This window comes from Marmota flaviventris, chromosome 6, assembly GCF_047511675.1.
Source record: "Marmota flaviventris isolate mMarFla1 chromosome 6, mMarFla1.hap1, whole genome shotgun sequence".
NCBI classification, from domain to species: domain Eukaryota; kingdom Metazoa; phylum Chordata; class Mammalia; order Rodentia; family Sciuridae; genus Marmota; species Marmota flaviventris.
In genome coordinates this window covers 7,533,131-7,545,888 of record NC_092503.1, presented here as the reverse complement: position 1 = coordinate 7,545,888, position 12,758 = coordinate 7,533,131, and the positions used below count along the sequence as shown (strand labels likewise).

Here is a 12,758-nt window from a genome sequence, read left to right as displayed (position 1 = left end):
AGAACAGATAAATAGGGGGCCGATCATTAAGATCAGTCTTGAAGGCCAGGTCCCATTCTAGCTACTCGGGAGGCTGAGGCAAGAAGGTCTTAAGTTCAAGGTTGGCCCGGGGAACTTAGTGAGACCCTGTCTCAAAGTAAGAAACAAAAAGGACGGAACATGTAGCTCAGTGGTAAAGTGTCTTCGAGTTTAATTCCAAGTGCCCCCACCAGAAAAAGAAGATTAGTCTTGGAGGTATATAATGACTTCAGATAGTCACTGAATGAACAATTGTTTAATTATTTCTCTGTATCCATGAAGCAGTGCTAGGCTCTGGGGGAAAATACAAATATGGTCTCTGCCCTCAATGAGCTTAAAATATGTGCCAGAGTAAGGACAGTTTATACACAGACCTAAATGATAAGGAAAATCCTAAGTATGCATCATAAGCTCCCTGGGCAAATGGAAGGAAGTCAGTCACAGCACTGGAACCGGAGAGCAGGCTGCTGAGGGAGATGGCGTTGGCTCCCAGGGGTCACCAGATACCCCAGATGCGGAAAGGAGGCACATGAAAGGGTCACGTGGTAGAAAAACCACTGGACTCGCAGCGCAGGGCAGCAGGACACACACTTTTCTGCTCATGTGCGTCTACAAAGAAGTGAGCCTCCATCCCAAAGTATTTTATTTATGAAACGTGGCATGTACCACGGAAGACACGGAAGAAGAGGAGATTAAGGTGATAACAGTAGGACTGTCTCCCTGGTGTTTCCTCCGGTGTCCCATTGGATTGTCGGCCACATCCTGCCTTGAGGATGGCTGCGCAGAGGGAGACGGAGGGACAAGGGTGACAGACGCTGCAGGGCACAGTGCTGCACAGGCCACCAAAAAGTGGACCCAGGTGAGGTGTGGACGTGAGGAAGGGACAGACCCAGAGGTGGAACTAGAGAATTGCCAGGGGTTTAAAGAGAAGGACCTGTTCAAGGCCGTTCTGAGCGTAGACTTGTTTTAAGATCTTCCTTTTGGGAGACGGTGGAGAATCATTCCCTGAGAGAGAATCTAGGAGCACCGGCAGGTTTCTGGAGAAGGGCATGAGTTCATTTGGCATAAGCTAAGTTCCGAGTCCCCGTGGAGTCTGCTGATCTGTCCACAGGAATCTGGAAATTTAAATTCAGAAAAGAAGCTGGGAATAGAGAAGGGTCATGTGGGTCAGAGGTGATGCCAAACTGTGGGAGCAAGTGAAGAGGCCCGGGAGAGAGCATGAAAGAGGAAACCAGAGCAGGGACAGCCCCCCAAGGATGCTGACACCGGGGTGTTGTGGCCTGAGAAACAGACTTTGAGATGGAGAATTGCAACAGCAGATGTGAGGGGGCACATCAGGACCAAGGCCTGCAGGGAGTGAAGGGTGCCGCGGGGTGGAGGGGGAAGTGGAGCTGGGGTGTGGCTCCAGTGGAGGCCTCCGCAGATCCCACGAGGAGCTCTGAATCCAGGATGGCCTTTGGGGGGAGGCTAAGGGTGCTGGACTGGCTCCGTCGGGCTCCTACCAGCCGGGTCCTGGGCCGAGTTCATCCCCTGCCTCCTCACTCAGAGCTGTCATTTGGATCTTGAAGTAGCACAACGGGCATATTTACACCAAGGAAATTGCCCAGCATTACAGACCTGGGCTTTCTTCCCCCAGAAAACTGTCTGTTGAAATATTTACCAGTGTACACATTTACATCCCTAATCAGGTAAGAGGACTAACAAATCCTGGGTGTGGGCTGCCCCTGGGAGGGATGTCGCCTTGGGCAGGGGAGCCCATCGCTGAGGACCCTGCCTGGGGAAGAAGGCCGTGGAGAGCCAGCAGAGAGCAGTTCCTGCATCTGGGGCAGTCGGTGCCTCGGCCATGCCAGGGGAACAGGGAGAGCACCGCTTGGCACCCACCACAGTCCACCTTGTGCCCATCTGCTCCAGACAGTAAGCTCCTCTCTTTTGCTGGGGACCAGGGGAGTAATGTGGATCTTCTCTGCTACAGTCTTGAAGTGACAGCAAGAGAGCGCCATAACCTGCAGGAGGCACAGTTCCCCCCCCCCACTTGCTGCACTATCCCAGTGGGGCTTCCCCCATCAGGTAAGGGCAGGCTCTTTCCCCATCTCCCTCCTTTACTACCTATCCCAGGCCCCTCCCCCTCCCCTGCACCTCCGATGCTCCAGGTAGCTCTCTAGTACCATGACCATGACCCTCATCTCCAGGGATGGAACATCCTGGTCATCAGGCCCTTCTCAGCCTGCAGCTTCGCCTGTGGTCCAGTTACCATCAGAACTGGGCAGGGACACTCAGAACCACCCTCACGGGCCTCCAGTGTGCAGGTATACTCGTTTGCACCCCTGCTATGTGAGGGCAGGCCCTCTTGCTGGTATCAGGAATCCTCTTCTTGCCAGCTGCTCTCTTGGCACAGCAGACCTGGTGGCACTGGTGGCCCCAGTGGCAATGTCTCTTCTCCAGGCAACAGGGCGTCTCAGCCTTGAGGTCCAGGATCTTTCTTGGGCCCTCATCCAACCTTTACTGAGTGCACCCCCGAGCAGTGTTCTCCCTGTTGCCCAGTTTCCTTTGGGTGGGACCTGAACCATTAGCTGATGGTTTGAACTCAGAACAGCCCAGCTCTGCTCCCTCCCCAGTGGCCCTGGAGGGCTGCCATTGACAGCTGGGGACACTCCTCTGACAGTGAGAGGAGCCTGAAGTGAGGTTCCTGCAGTGCCAGCAGAGCCTGGTGGGGCCACCTCTAGAGCTGACACCGATGCCTGTGGACACGAGGGGCCTTGTCATCCTGTCTAGGTGGATGCCGGCTTAGTGAGCCACAGCCCAGATAGCATGGAATTGTCCCCTTGGACCCCCCCCCCCCCCCCGTCCTTCACGCACGCCACCTTGTCTCAGTGTCTAGCCCAGGTTTTAGGGATTGTAAGTGCCACTGTATTGGAGAGTATTTTAGTCAGCTTTTTGTCTCTGGGACCAGAAAACCTGACAAGCAAGATGTGAAGGAGAAAAGCTTCTTTTGGCTCACAGTCTCAGAAGTCCAGTCCACAGTTGGCCGACTCCATCGTCTGGGCCCCGGTGATGCAAATATCATGGTGGGAGGATGTGGCAGAGGAAAGCAGCTCAGGACACGGCAACCAGGAAGCAGAGAGTCCCTTCACCAGGGACAAAATACAAGTCCCAAAGGCACATCCCCAGTGGCCTACTTCCTCTGTCACACCCCACAGTCACTGCCCACTTAATCCATATCTGTGGATTAATCCATGAATCAGGTTACACCGCTCATCATCTGATCATTTCACCTCTGAAAATTCTGACATTGTCTCACCTATGAGCTTTTGGGGGATTCCTCATATCTGAACCATAACAGAGAGAAATTAGATGAAGATGAAATTGATTTTTGTGTGTGTGGTGCTGGGGATTGACCCCAGGGCCTTGTGCATGCAAGGTAGGTGCGCTACCAACTGAGCTATATCCCCAGCCCCTGAGATTAATTTTAGTTCACTTAAATAGCATAATACCCAGTTATTAAGGATGGAGAAGAGGAAAGAAAGATGAAAAAGAGAAAGATGTTCTCAATTCCAAAATATTGGGACTGCCAAGGCAGGCTGCCCGGTGCTCCTTACTTGCTGCAGGGAGAGGCCGCCAACCCTCTGCCACTCGCCCTGGCTTCCCACGGTGCCCCCAGCCGAGGGAGGAAAGCTGGGGCTGGGAGAGAGAGAATGGTGGGTCAACCACTGGAATCTTGCAGGAGAGGAGTGCACTGAGAAATCCCTGGAATGACTTTCAACTTCATAAAGAATAGGCTGTGACAGATTCTCCTGCAGGGTGGCCCTCGTGCTCAGGAGACTATCACGTGAAATGCTATAAAATTTAGAGAAAAGAGTCCTGAGGTCAATTACAGCTGGTCTTGCCCGTCTGAGATGGAGCCAGTTTCTCTGCTGGTGTTGGGCACAGCATTCCTGGAAGAAAACGTTTCCAGTCATGGGGCCCTTACCTGCAGGGGACTACAACCTGAGCCCCCCACGAGCAGTACCAACTCTGTATACAACGATGTTTTTCCCTATACATACTTACCTATGACAAAGCTCATTTATGGACACAATAGTAGATGAACAGGAGCTACTCATAAAATAGAAGAATCTTAACACCGCACTGTAATATAAGTTACACAGACTTGCTGTCCCTCTCCCCAAATCTTATTGTATCCCACCACCGTTCCTCTTCCTGGGATGACGTGAAGTGATACTCGAAGGAGGCACTTGGTGGCTTCTCTTTGGCATACCCAAATTGCCAGCACTGCTACTGGTTTTGTCAGCTTTTCTATTGTCGTGACCAAAATACCAGACAAAGCAAATTAGAGGAGGGAAAGTTTATCTGGGCTCAAGATTTCCGAGGTCCCAGTCTGAAGGTGGCTGACTCCGTTGCTCTGGGCTCGTGGTGAGGCAGCATGTGACGGGGAAGAGCCCAGCAGAGGAAAGCTGCTCAGCTCCTGGTGGAGTCAGAGGGGGGAAGGGGCCCCAGAGAAGAGGCACCCTTCCTGCCTGTTTCCAGGGACCCACCTCCTCCAGCCATGCCAACCGACCTACAGTTACCACCCAGTCAGTCTGTTCAAACCAGGATGGACTCATCAGGTTACCCCTTCATGATGCCATCATTTTACCTCTGAATATTCCTGCATTATAGGAGTTTTGGGGGGATACCTCATATCTAAACCACAACAACTCCTCTTGTTCTTTGAAGCCATTATTAAGGAAAATGAGGGTTACTTGAACACAAGCACTGGGATCTGATACTACGACAGGCAACTTGAAATAGCTACTAAATGACTAACAGGGGGGTAGTATATACTGTGTGGATACGCTGGACAAAGGAGTAACTCACGTCCTGGGCAGGACATCTTGGATGAAACATCATGCTGCTCAGAATGGCATGGAATTTAAAATGTACGAAGGTTGGGGATGTAGCTCAGTGGTGGAGCACTTGCCTAGCCTGCACAGGCCCTGGGGTGTTTGAGGGTGGAGGATGAGGGGCTTACGAATTACTTCTGGAATTTTCCATTTAATATTTTTAGACCTTGGTTGGTCATGGGTGACTAAACTCTCAGAAAGCGAAACCACAGATAAGAGGAGACTACTGTACACATAAGCCTTGAGGCAGGAAAGAGCTTGGCAAGTCTGCCCATCCAACGGAGGGACAGAAGCTCAGTGAGAGAGGGAGGTGGGGCCAGAGGCTGGTAGGGCCAGAGGCCCGAGGGCTTCCTCCACAAGTGCAAGGGGAATTATTACAATATTTTTAGCAGGAGGTTGTCATGACCTATAAAAGGCATAAATTTCTCTATGCATGAACTCAGGTACACAGAAATGTGACTCTAAAATGGAATTTAGCCCCACTGACTTTTCCTGCACGATTCAGCTGCCTCCAGCTCCCAGCAGTCTGTCTTGGGAAAACGCTTGGTTAACAGGGCTTCTCTCCAATCTCCTGTCCGTCCTTTCTCCCCAGGCGTGCCTGGGTTTATGACCAGGCTTCCACAAAGTCCTGGGGTTGCCTGGGGTTGGACAAGGGGCTTTGTCTGTGCAACACCACTGCAGGAATGACTCCTCATTTCCTCTTCCATACTTGCAGGCAGGGCCCTGCCTTTGGGGTGGGAACTGAGTCTCCATCTTTCCACGTGTTTCTCACTCTGATGGCAGAGGTGCCCCATTCTGTTCCCCAGAGGCAGTGTGACAGGGTCAGCACCTTCCCTGCAGGAGGTTAAAAACTGTCTCCATCAAAGCCCACCTTGGTCAAAGGTGAAGCTTTGCCGTCTTCCCACTCAGCATTCACCCCCCCCACCAAGCACCTCTGCCCTCTGCTCTGGGGGACTTAGGAGCATCTTGGACTTTCAGACTATGGATTGGATAGTCTTGGGGCCCAGACTTGGGTCAACTCAAACCGGATGGGGGTTGGCTTCTGCCCACCTGCTTTCTCCACCCACGTCTCGCTCAGGCTGCCTGAACTCAGCTCTGTGCCTTCACAACCTTTTGGGTTCCTCTGCCCCTCCTCTTCCAAGCAAGGCATATTTTATCTCAGCTGTGGAAGCTGCAAATCAGCATCTGAATCTTCACATTGGGCCCTGAGACCAGGGGCTCCTGGACCTACGAGTCAAATATTTGTAAACTCTCTGATCAGAAGCGGGTGCCTGTGCCTGTCTGCCCTTGGGTAGGGGAAGAAAGGCCCCAGGATGACAAGTGAAGGACTTTCGCTGGGGGGGGGGGGGGGGCGGTGAGATTGGAGAGAAAAGCAGGAAATTCACAGATGAATGCTTTGGAATCTGATAAGCATTCAGACTTTCTAAAATGTCCCCAGTGGCTGCATGGAACCTAGGGAAACAGGAAGGCCAGTGGCAGGCTAGAACTTAGGTGACTCAGGCTGTAGAGACGGGAAAGAACAGAACTACACTGACTCGTTTTCTATGTGCAAACCTTGGTGCACTCTGCGTGCCTCTAAATCTGGGACCGCCTTGCTTGTTTCCAGGCCCCTGGGAAACGGATTCTGCATATTTGTGCAATTGATAAATTCCACGTCAACCCATTAATCTTTGTAACCTCTTAGAGTCATCTGCTTATATTTGTGTTTTGCAGAGGTTGAGCCATGCTGTGTGAATCCTGGTTATTGGCAAGGATTGGCCAAAGAAAGCAGCTGTCTCCTGTGACACACCCAAGTCTCCTCTCCTGGGAAAGCCCTCAGGAGGAGTCTCCTTTGTCAATAATTAAACAATTCCTGAAGGCTGGCAGGCTGGAGGGAATGTGCATTTGCTGTTTGTTCTTAAAACATGTCTGTTTTCTGTGTTTTACTTTTATATATAATTTATAATGTACTAATTAAAATAATGATAAGAGAAGAGAGATCAATAGAGTACAGCAAGCGAATGGGAGAGGGAAGGCAAAGGGGGTGAGATTGGCCAAGTCATGTTCTCTGCATGTAAAAACATGGCATGATGAAGCTAACGACTATGTATAATTAGAATGCACCAATTAAAAAAAAAAATGTGCCTGGCTTCTCCCTTTAGGCCAAAGCCAGTGAGTTGCAGGATTGGAAAACCCAGTCGGATTAGCCTTGGCCGAGTCCTTGCAAGCTGTCTTCCTCATTCACCAAAAAGGAAAGATTTGCCGGAGGGTTGCCAAGGTCCATGGGAGACTTGCCCCTGACACTCATGTGCCTCCTGCCAAGATCTCCTGTCCCTTTGGTGGAAAATCTGCCCCTGCTGTGGGAACAATCATACAGTCTACAAGGAGTCTGGGGGACAGAAAACATGAAGCAATAATGCATGTAGAGTTAGTTCTGCTACCCAGCCCTTACTGCTGCAACCACTACCCCTATCACATACTCTTGGGAAACAGGAAATCCTCCTAAGAGCTCGGTGATTACACTGGAGCTATTTCACCAACTCTAGAAGAGAATTTCTTAAGAGCAAAGCACAGCTCTCAAGGTAGAAAATCAAATGCAGAGCAAAGGGGCATTTGGAAACAATAGCTTTCAGGGACCGTTTTCTGGAGTTGCAGCCTGTGACCTGAGACGTCTTTTATTTATCCTTAATAGAAGAGTGATTCTTCCTCGAGAGGGCCTGTAGGTCTGCAGTAGTGGGAAGCAAGCCCTTGCTCTTGCTTATTTAGCAATTAATCTTACCAGGCCGGATGAGCGGGCTGACTTACACAGGCCCATCTGAAAAACGCATTATGAACCCAAGGCCCTCCTCCCCCGCCGCGCTGCTTTCTACCAAAGATAACAAAGACTGCGGAGTGACTGAGGATTAGGGGTGAGCCCGTGCACACCACAGGCCTGGAAACAGCACAGAAGCCTCTAGACCTGCGGTTCCCAAAGCTTTCGTTCTCAGGACCTGCTCACCTTCTTAAACGTTTTTGAGCCTCAAAGAGCTTTTATGTTTTTTTTTTATGAGTTCTATCCATTGGTATTTACCATACTCAAAATTAAATTGGGAAATACGTGAAAACGCAGGAATGTTCAAGCCTGGTGCTCTTAGGGGAAAGATGAACCTGATGCACATCAGCTGCGGCTGGGAAACAGCACTGCACACTCTGTGAGTGAGGAAGGCAAAGGCTCCTTCAGTAGAAGAACAGCGTTGACCTCAGACACCTTGAGTGGTGCCTCTGCAGGCCCCAGGGCCACACCTTGAGAACTGCTAACATGAAGAAATGTACATGGTTCCTGGGTCCTTGCTGGATGCCACTGTCAACCGAATTCTCTGCACAGGGGACCCTCGATTATTGCTGTTTAGTTTAAAATCTACAGGACAAAGAGATGATGACAGCACGCTATGGAAAAGAAGAGGATTTTTATTTTACAGGGATTAAAAATATGTCTCCAGAGCAGGTTCATAGTAAGAAAAAAATCAGCAAAATTAATGCCAACTTTGCTTCCACTAATTCTTAGTCTTTTTGGTTAAAGTGCAGTGAACAGATGGTTTGGTCCCTGTGTTATTTAGCTTTCCATTGCTGTGTCAAAATACCTGAGATAAATCAACTTAAAGGAGAAAAATTGGGGGGCTCATGGTTTCAGAGCTTCCCATCCATGGTCAGTCGCTCCACTGGTGTTGGGCCTGGGGTAAAGTAGCACATCGTGGCTGCTCACCTCTGGCGGCCAAGAAGCAAAGAGAAGGCAGGGTCCCATGTCCCCTTCAAGAGCAGGCCCCAACGACTTAGCTTCCTTCCACTAGGTCTTATCTCTTAAACTTTCCACCACTCTCAAATAGGGCCACAGGATGGTGATCAAGGCTTCAGTATTGGGCCTCTGGGGACATTTAAGATCCAAACCATCGCAGTCACTGAATTCATAAAGCAACCATTACCACCACCCACATATTTGTAAGCAGCCCCTCTGGGAGAAGCACATGAAAGCCCTTTACCAAGTGCTCCATGTATCTGCAGAGTGCTGGGCGCTTCACATTCATTAGTTATGACACTCTATGGACAGATTAGGAAATTAAAGTTCAGAGAGGTGAAGTAAACCACCCAGGTGGACCAGCTTGGGTGCAGGAAGCAGGGTTTCAAGTTGGGCAAAGCCTTCTTCTTCTTCTTCTTTTTTTTTTTTTTTGTTTAGTGGTGGGGGACTGAACCCAGAAACTGAGCTAAATTCCCATCCATTTTTAATTTTTGAGACAAGATCTCACTAAGTTGCCCAAGATGGCCTTGAACTTGGCATCTCCTGCCTCAGCCCTCCAAGTTGCTGAGATTACAGGCGTGTGCCACTATGCTTGGCTGCAGGGTGTCTTCTTGCAAGCCAGCTGTTTACCCCCCCAAGCCTGTGTGCCCTCTAATCTATCTGTGCATTCAGGGCTTCTGGATCATCCAGCCTCACTCAGGCTGGCCCCGGGGATGGGTGACCCGTTTCCACGTCAATTCAACACCTGGTGCTTACTCGAGTGTCACTACATGCCTGGCCTGGTGCTAGGTCCTGTGGATGAATCATGGAACATATGTGGCAAGAAAAACAATGTACAATGTGACCCCTGCCTTTGAACTTACTAAAATAAATGCTCAAAAGTGGAAAACCACCCAAAGGTAAAAGGTGGCGCACAATTAGTGCCTCATGAGAGTCGGATGGAGTTGAGGAAGGTCCTTGGCTTTCGGAGCAGGAGCCCACTGGGGCCCAGGGGTGCCACCAAGGCAGCAGGAAGAAGGAGCCTTTGTGCTGGGCTGTTAGGAGAGCTTGTTTGTTTATGGAAGACGATTAAACTGGAATCAGGAGCCACGTTCGCTGGGGTCCCAGTCTGTCATTAACCAGATGTGTGAACTGGGGCTCCTTTCTAGACTCCCTAGGTCCTGTGGCAGCTGTGACATCTGCAGTCATCCCAGCTGAAGTTCGCCATCTCACTGGATGGCTTGTGCGTTTGCTCCCCCATGGCCTAAGGCACACCTCCCCAGGGTCCTCCTAGGCGCCCTGGTGGGGGCAGCCAGCCCCTAGACCAGTGTGGACCGGCTCTGCAGGCAGCAGTGCTGGGTAAACACGAACTGCTGGCAGGCTCACCCTCTTCATAGTTTCCACTCTGAGCTCTGCTCTCTGAAATGCCTTTGAAGTCTCACAGACCTGGGCCCCAGCTCCAGCCCTTCCACTTCCTCGTTCTAAATCCTTAGGCAAGTTGCTTTAACCTCTTACAAACCTCGATTTGTTCACGTGTGAAATGATGGTACTGATCCCCCCAGGGTTGTTGTGAGAGCTGACTGTTCATCACCCAGGCCGGAGTGGTACCTGGCAGGGCCTGGGCAAGTTGGAGCTGTGAGCTGCTGCCCATCTTTGGAATGCTGTGCATATAACCTAAATGGCAAGCAATTAAAGTTGTGAAATTTTATATTAGATTGATTTATTTCTTTGTTTCAATTTTATAATCATCGTGAAACTGGGTCATTGTGGAAATATGAAAAGGAAATTAAAAACAAACAAACAAACAACAACAAAAAAAACACTGCTGGTCCTGCTAAATCCCTCCAGAGGGAGTCGAGAGAAGGGAAGAAAAAGTGAATGAGACTGTGTTGTAACGTTTTTTGTTTTCATTTTTGGTTTTGGTGCTGTGGATAGAACTCGGAGCCTCATGCATACCAGGTAAGTGCTCTACCAGGAGACACAGCCCCAGCCCTATTCAACACTTTGATTTTCAATAAGCAACAACAAATGTCTATTTATTCCTGCTATGGTTTGGATGTGGTTTGTCCCCCCAAGGTTGCATGTGTTGGGGGCTTGGGCCTCCGTGTGGTGGTGTTCAGAGATGGGGAGGCCTTTAGGAGGTGAAGCTGAGTGGGAGGTTGTCGGAGGTGCTGCCCTCGGGAGGGATTAATGTGGTTCTCTGGTGCTCTGGTTAGTTCTTGAGTTCCTGAGAGCAAGGCTGATCCCTCCCCTCTCCTGGGCTTCCTATTCTGCAATGGGATCTGACATACACTCCTGCCAGATGACACCTGCCATGGTGCAGTGCAGCCAAGGGGGGCCTCACAGTAGCTGCTGTTGCTGACAGCTCGGTCCTTGTCCCCGATGCCAATCCAATAACAAGGACATGGTTTTGAGAAAAAGGAAAAAGATGGTTTATTGCTTTGCTAGCAAATGAGAAACCCAGGGGACTCCTGTCCCAAAGGCTGTGATTCTGCCCATCCGCAGGAACAGGGGGCTTTTAAAGAGGTGATTCAAAGAAAATGAGGTTAGGGAGGAGAGATCCAGAAGGAGAAGATCAGGGAAAAGAAGATCAGGGAGGAGAAGGTCAGGGAGAAGAAGGCTGGGGGAAAAAACATGTAAGTTTCAAACATCAAGTGTGAAGGGAAAGCGAGAGACAAGAGGCGGGTAAGGGAGAAATGAAAGACAGAGACCAGGCAGAGACACACATCAGGGTTTATTTGTCAGAGGTGACAGATAAAGGCCATCTCTCTACAGTGGAGAGAGGCTAACAGGCTTGGGTCCAGGACTTTTATGGGCAGGCTCAGGGATCAGAGCTGGGCAGGTCCTAAAGCAGGCGATTAGGGGTTGGGTTGGTATGAGGGAGTGGTGAGCCTTTCTCAGAAACACCCTTGGGCGGAAAAGTGAAACTTTTTCCTTAAAAAGGTGGCTGTCACTTAAGATGGCCATCCAGATGCTAAACAAGGACCTTTGACACTGGCACCATGCTGTTTGAACTGTTGGCCTAGGAAACCGAGCTCAATAAACCTCTTTCTTTGCACATGACCCAGTCTCAGGAAGTTTACTATAGCAACAGAAAACAGACTGATACAACACCTTTTCTACACTAAAGACTATTACAAGGACTAGTGATTGTAAATGTATAATAATTCCCTCACAAACAGAGGGTGGATAGTCACAGAAAACCTGCTTTTTTTTTTTTTTTTGAACCCCAGTCCCTTATCCATGAAATTCAGCTCTCCTCATTGCTATTCTTCAGACAAAAAAAGGAAGGAAGAAACGTTGAAAGGAAGAAAAGAGAGAGAAACTGCTTTGAATGGCCCTTCATCCACTCCTGTGGTGGTTATTAGGCTACTGCTAATAAGTCACTGATGCACTGAGAATTTCTGTTGTTTTCTTTCCTTTGACTCTTTTTTTTTTTTAAATAAATTTCAAGCTAGGAGAAAAGATAGCTTGTATCTTTTATCTTGTATCTTATATATATATATATATATATATATATATATATATATATATATATATAAAGTTGAAACGTGTGTCCATGGCAGGTGAGACTCAGTGGTGATGTTGGGGAGGCTTTATTGATTATTGGATATGACTGAGTCATGCTGGGGAGTGTTGGTAAAGATGGCGCCCAGAGCGCTTCTCTTCCGGAGCTCAGGTCCATGGTGCGCGAACCGTCACCTCTAATCCCTGTGAATGGCGCGAACTTTGAATGGCGCACCTCCAATCCCTGAAGTGGCGTGAACTCTAGGCCAATGAAGAAGTAACGGCCCACTGGCCCTGCTCCTCCTCATCCTGCATTAAGCCCATAAATATCAACCCCCTGTTGGTGCTCCCTCTCTCTCTTACTCTCCCCCTCTTACTCTCCCCCTTCTCCCCCCCCCCCCCCACTTCTTAGCAGGCCGCTAAGGTCCTGCTAATAAAACCTCAGACAGGTCAACGGTTGTTTTGGCTTGTTGAGTTTAGGAGCTTTCTTTACAAAGAGCTTTTTAGTTTGCCTGCTCCACTCACATGCGTTTTCCTATTTAGAGCTCATAAGTACCCCTTGAATGAAGTTTTCATTTGGGATGCCTTCTGCCGAAGTGACAGATGAGCCAATTCAGAGTTAA

General features: G+C 49.5%; 1 long non-coding RNA gene across 1 annotated transcript; it reads left to right on the top strand.

The window, feature by feature from the left end:
* Positions 1-1,714: 1,714 nt before the first annotated feature.
* Positions 1,715-6,787, top strand: LOC114096067 (uncharacterized). Its single transcript, XR_003583350.2, has 2 exons — positions 1,715-2,085; positions 6,612-6,787. It is a non-coding gene; the product is annotated as an uncharacterized lncRNA (long non-coding RNA).
* The last annotated feature ends 5,971 nt before the right edge of the window (positions 6,788-12,758 follow it).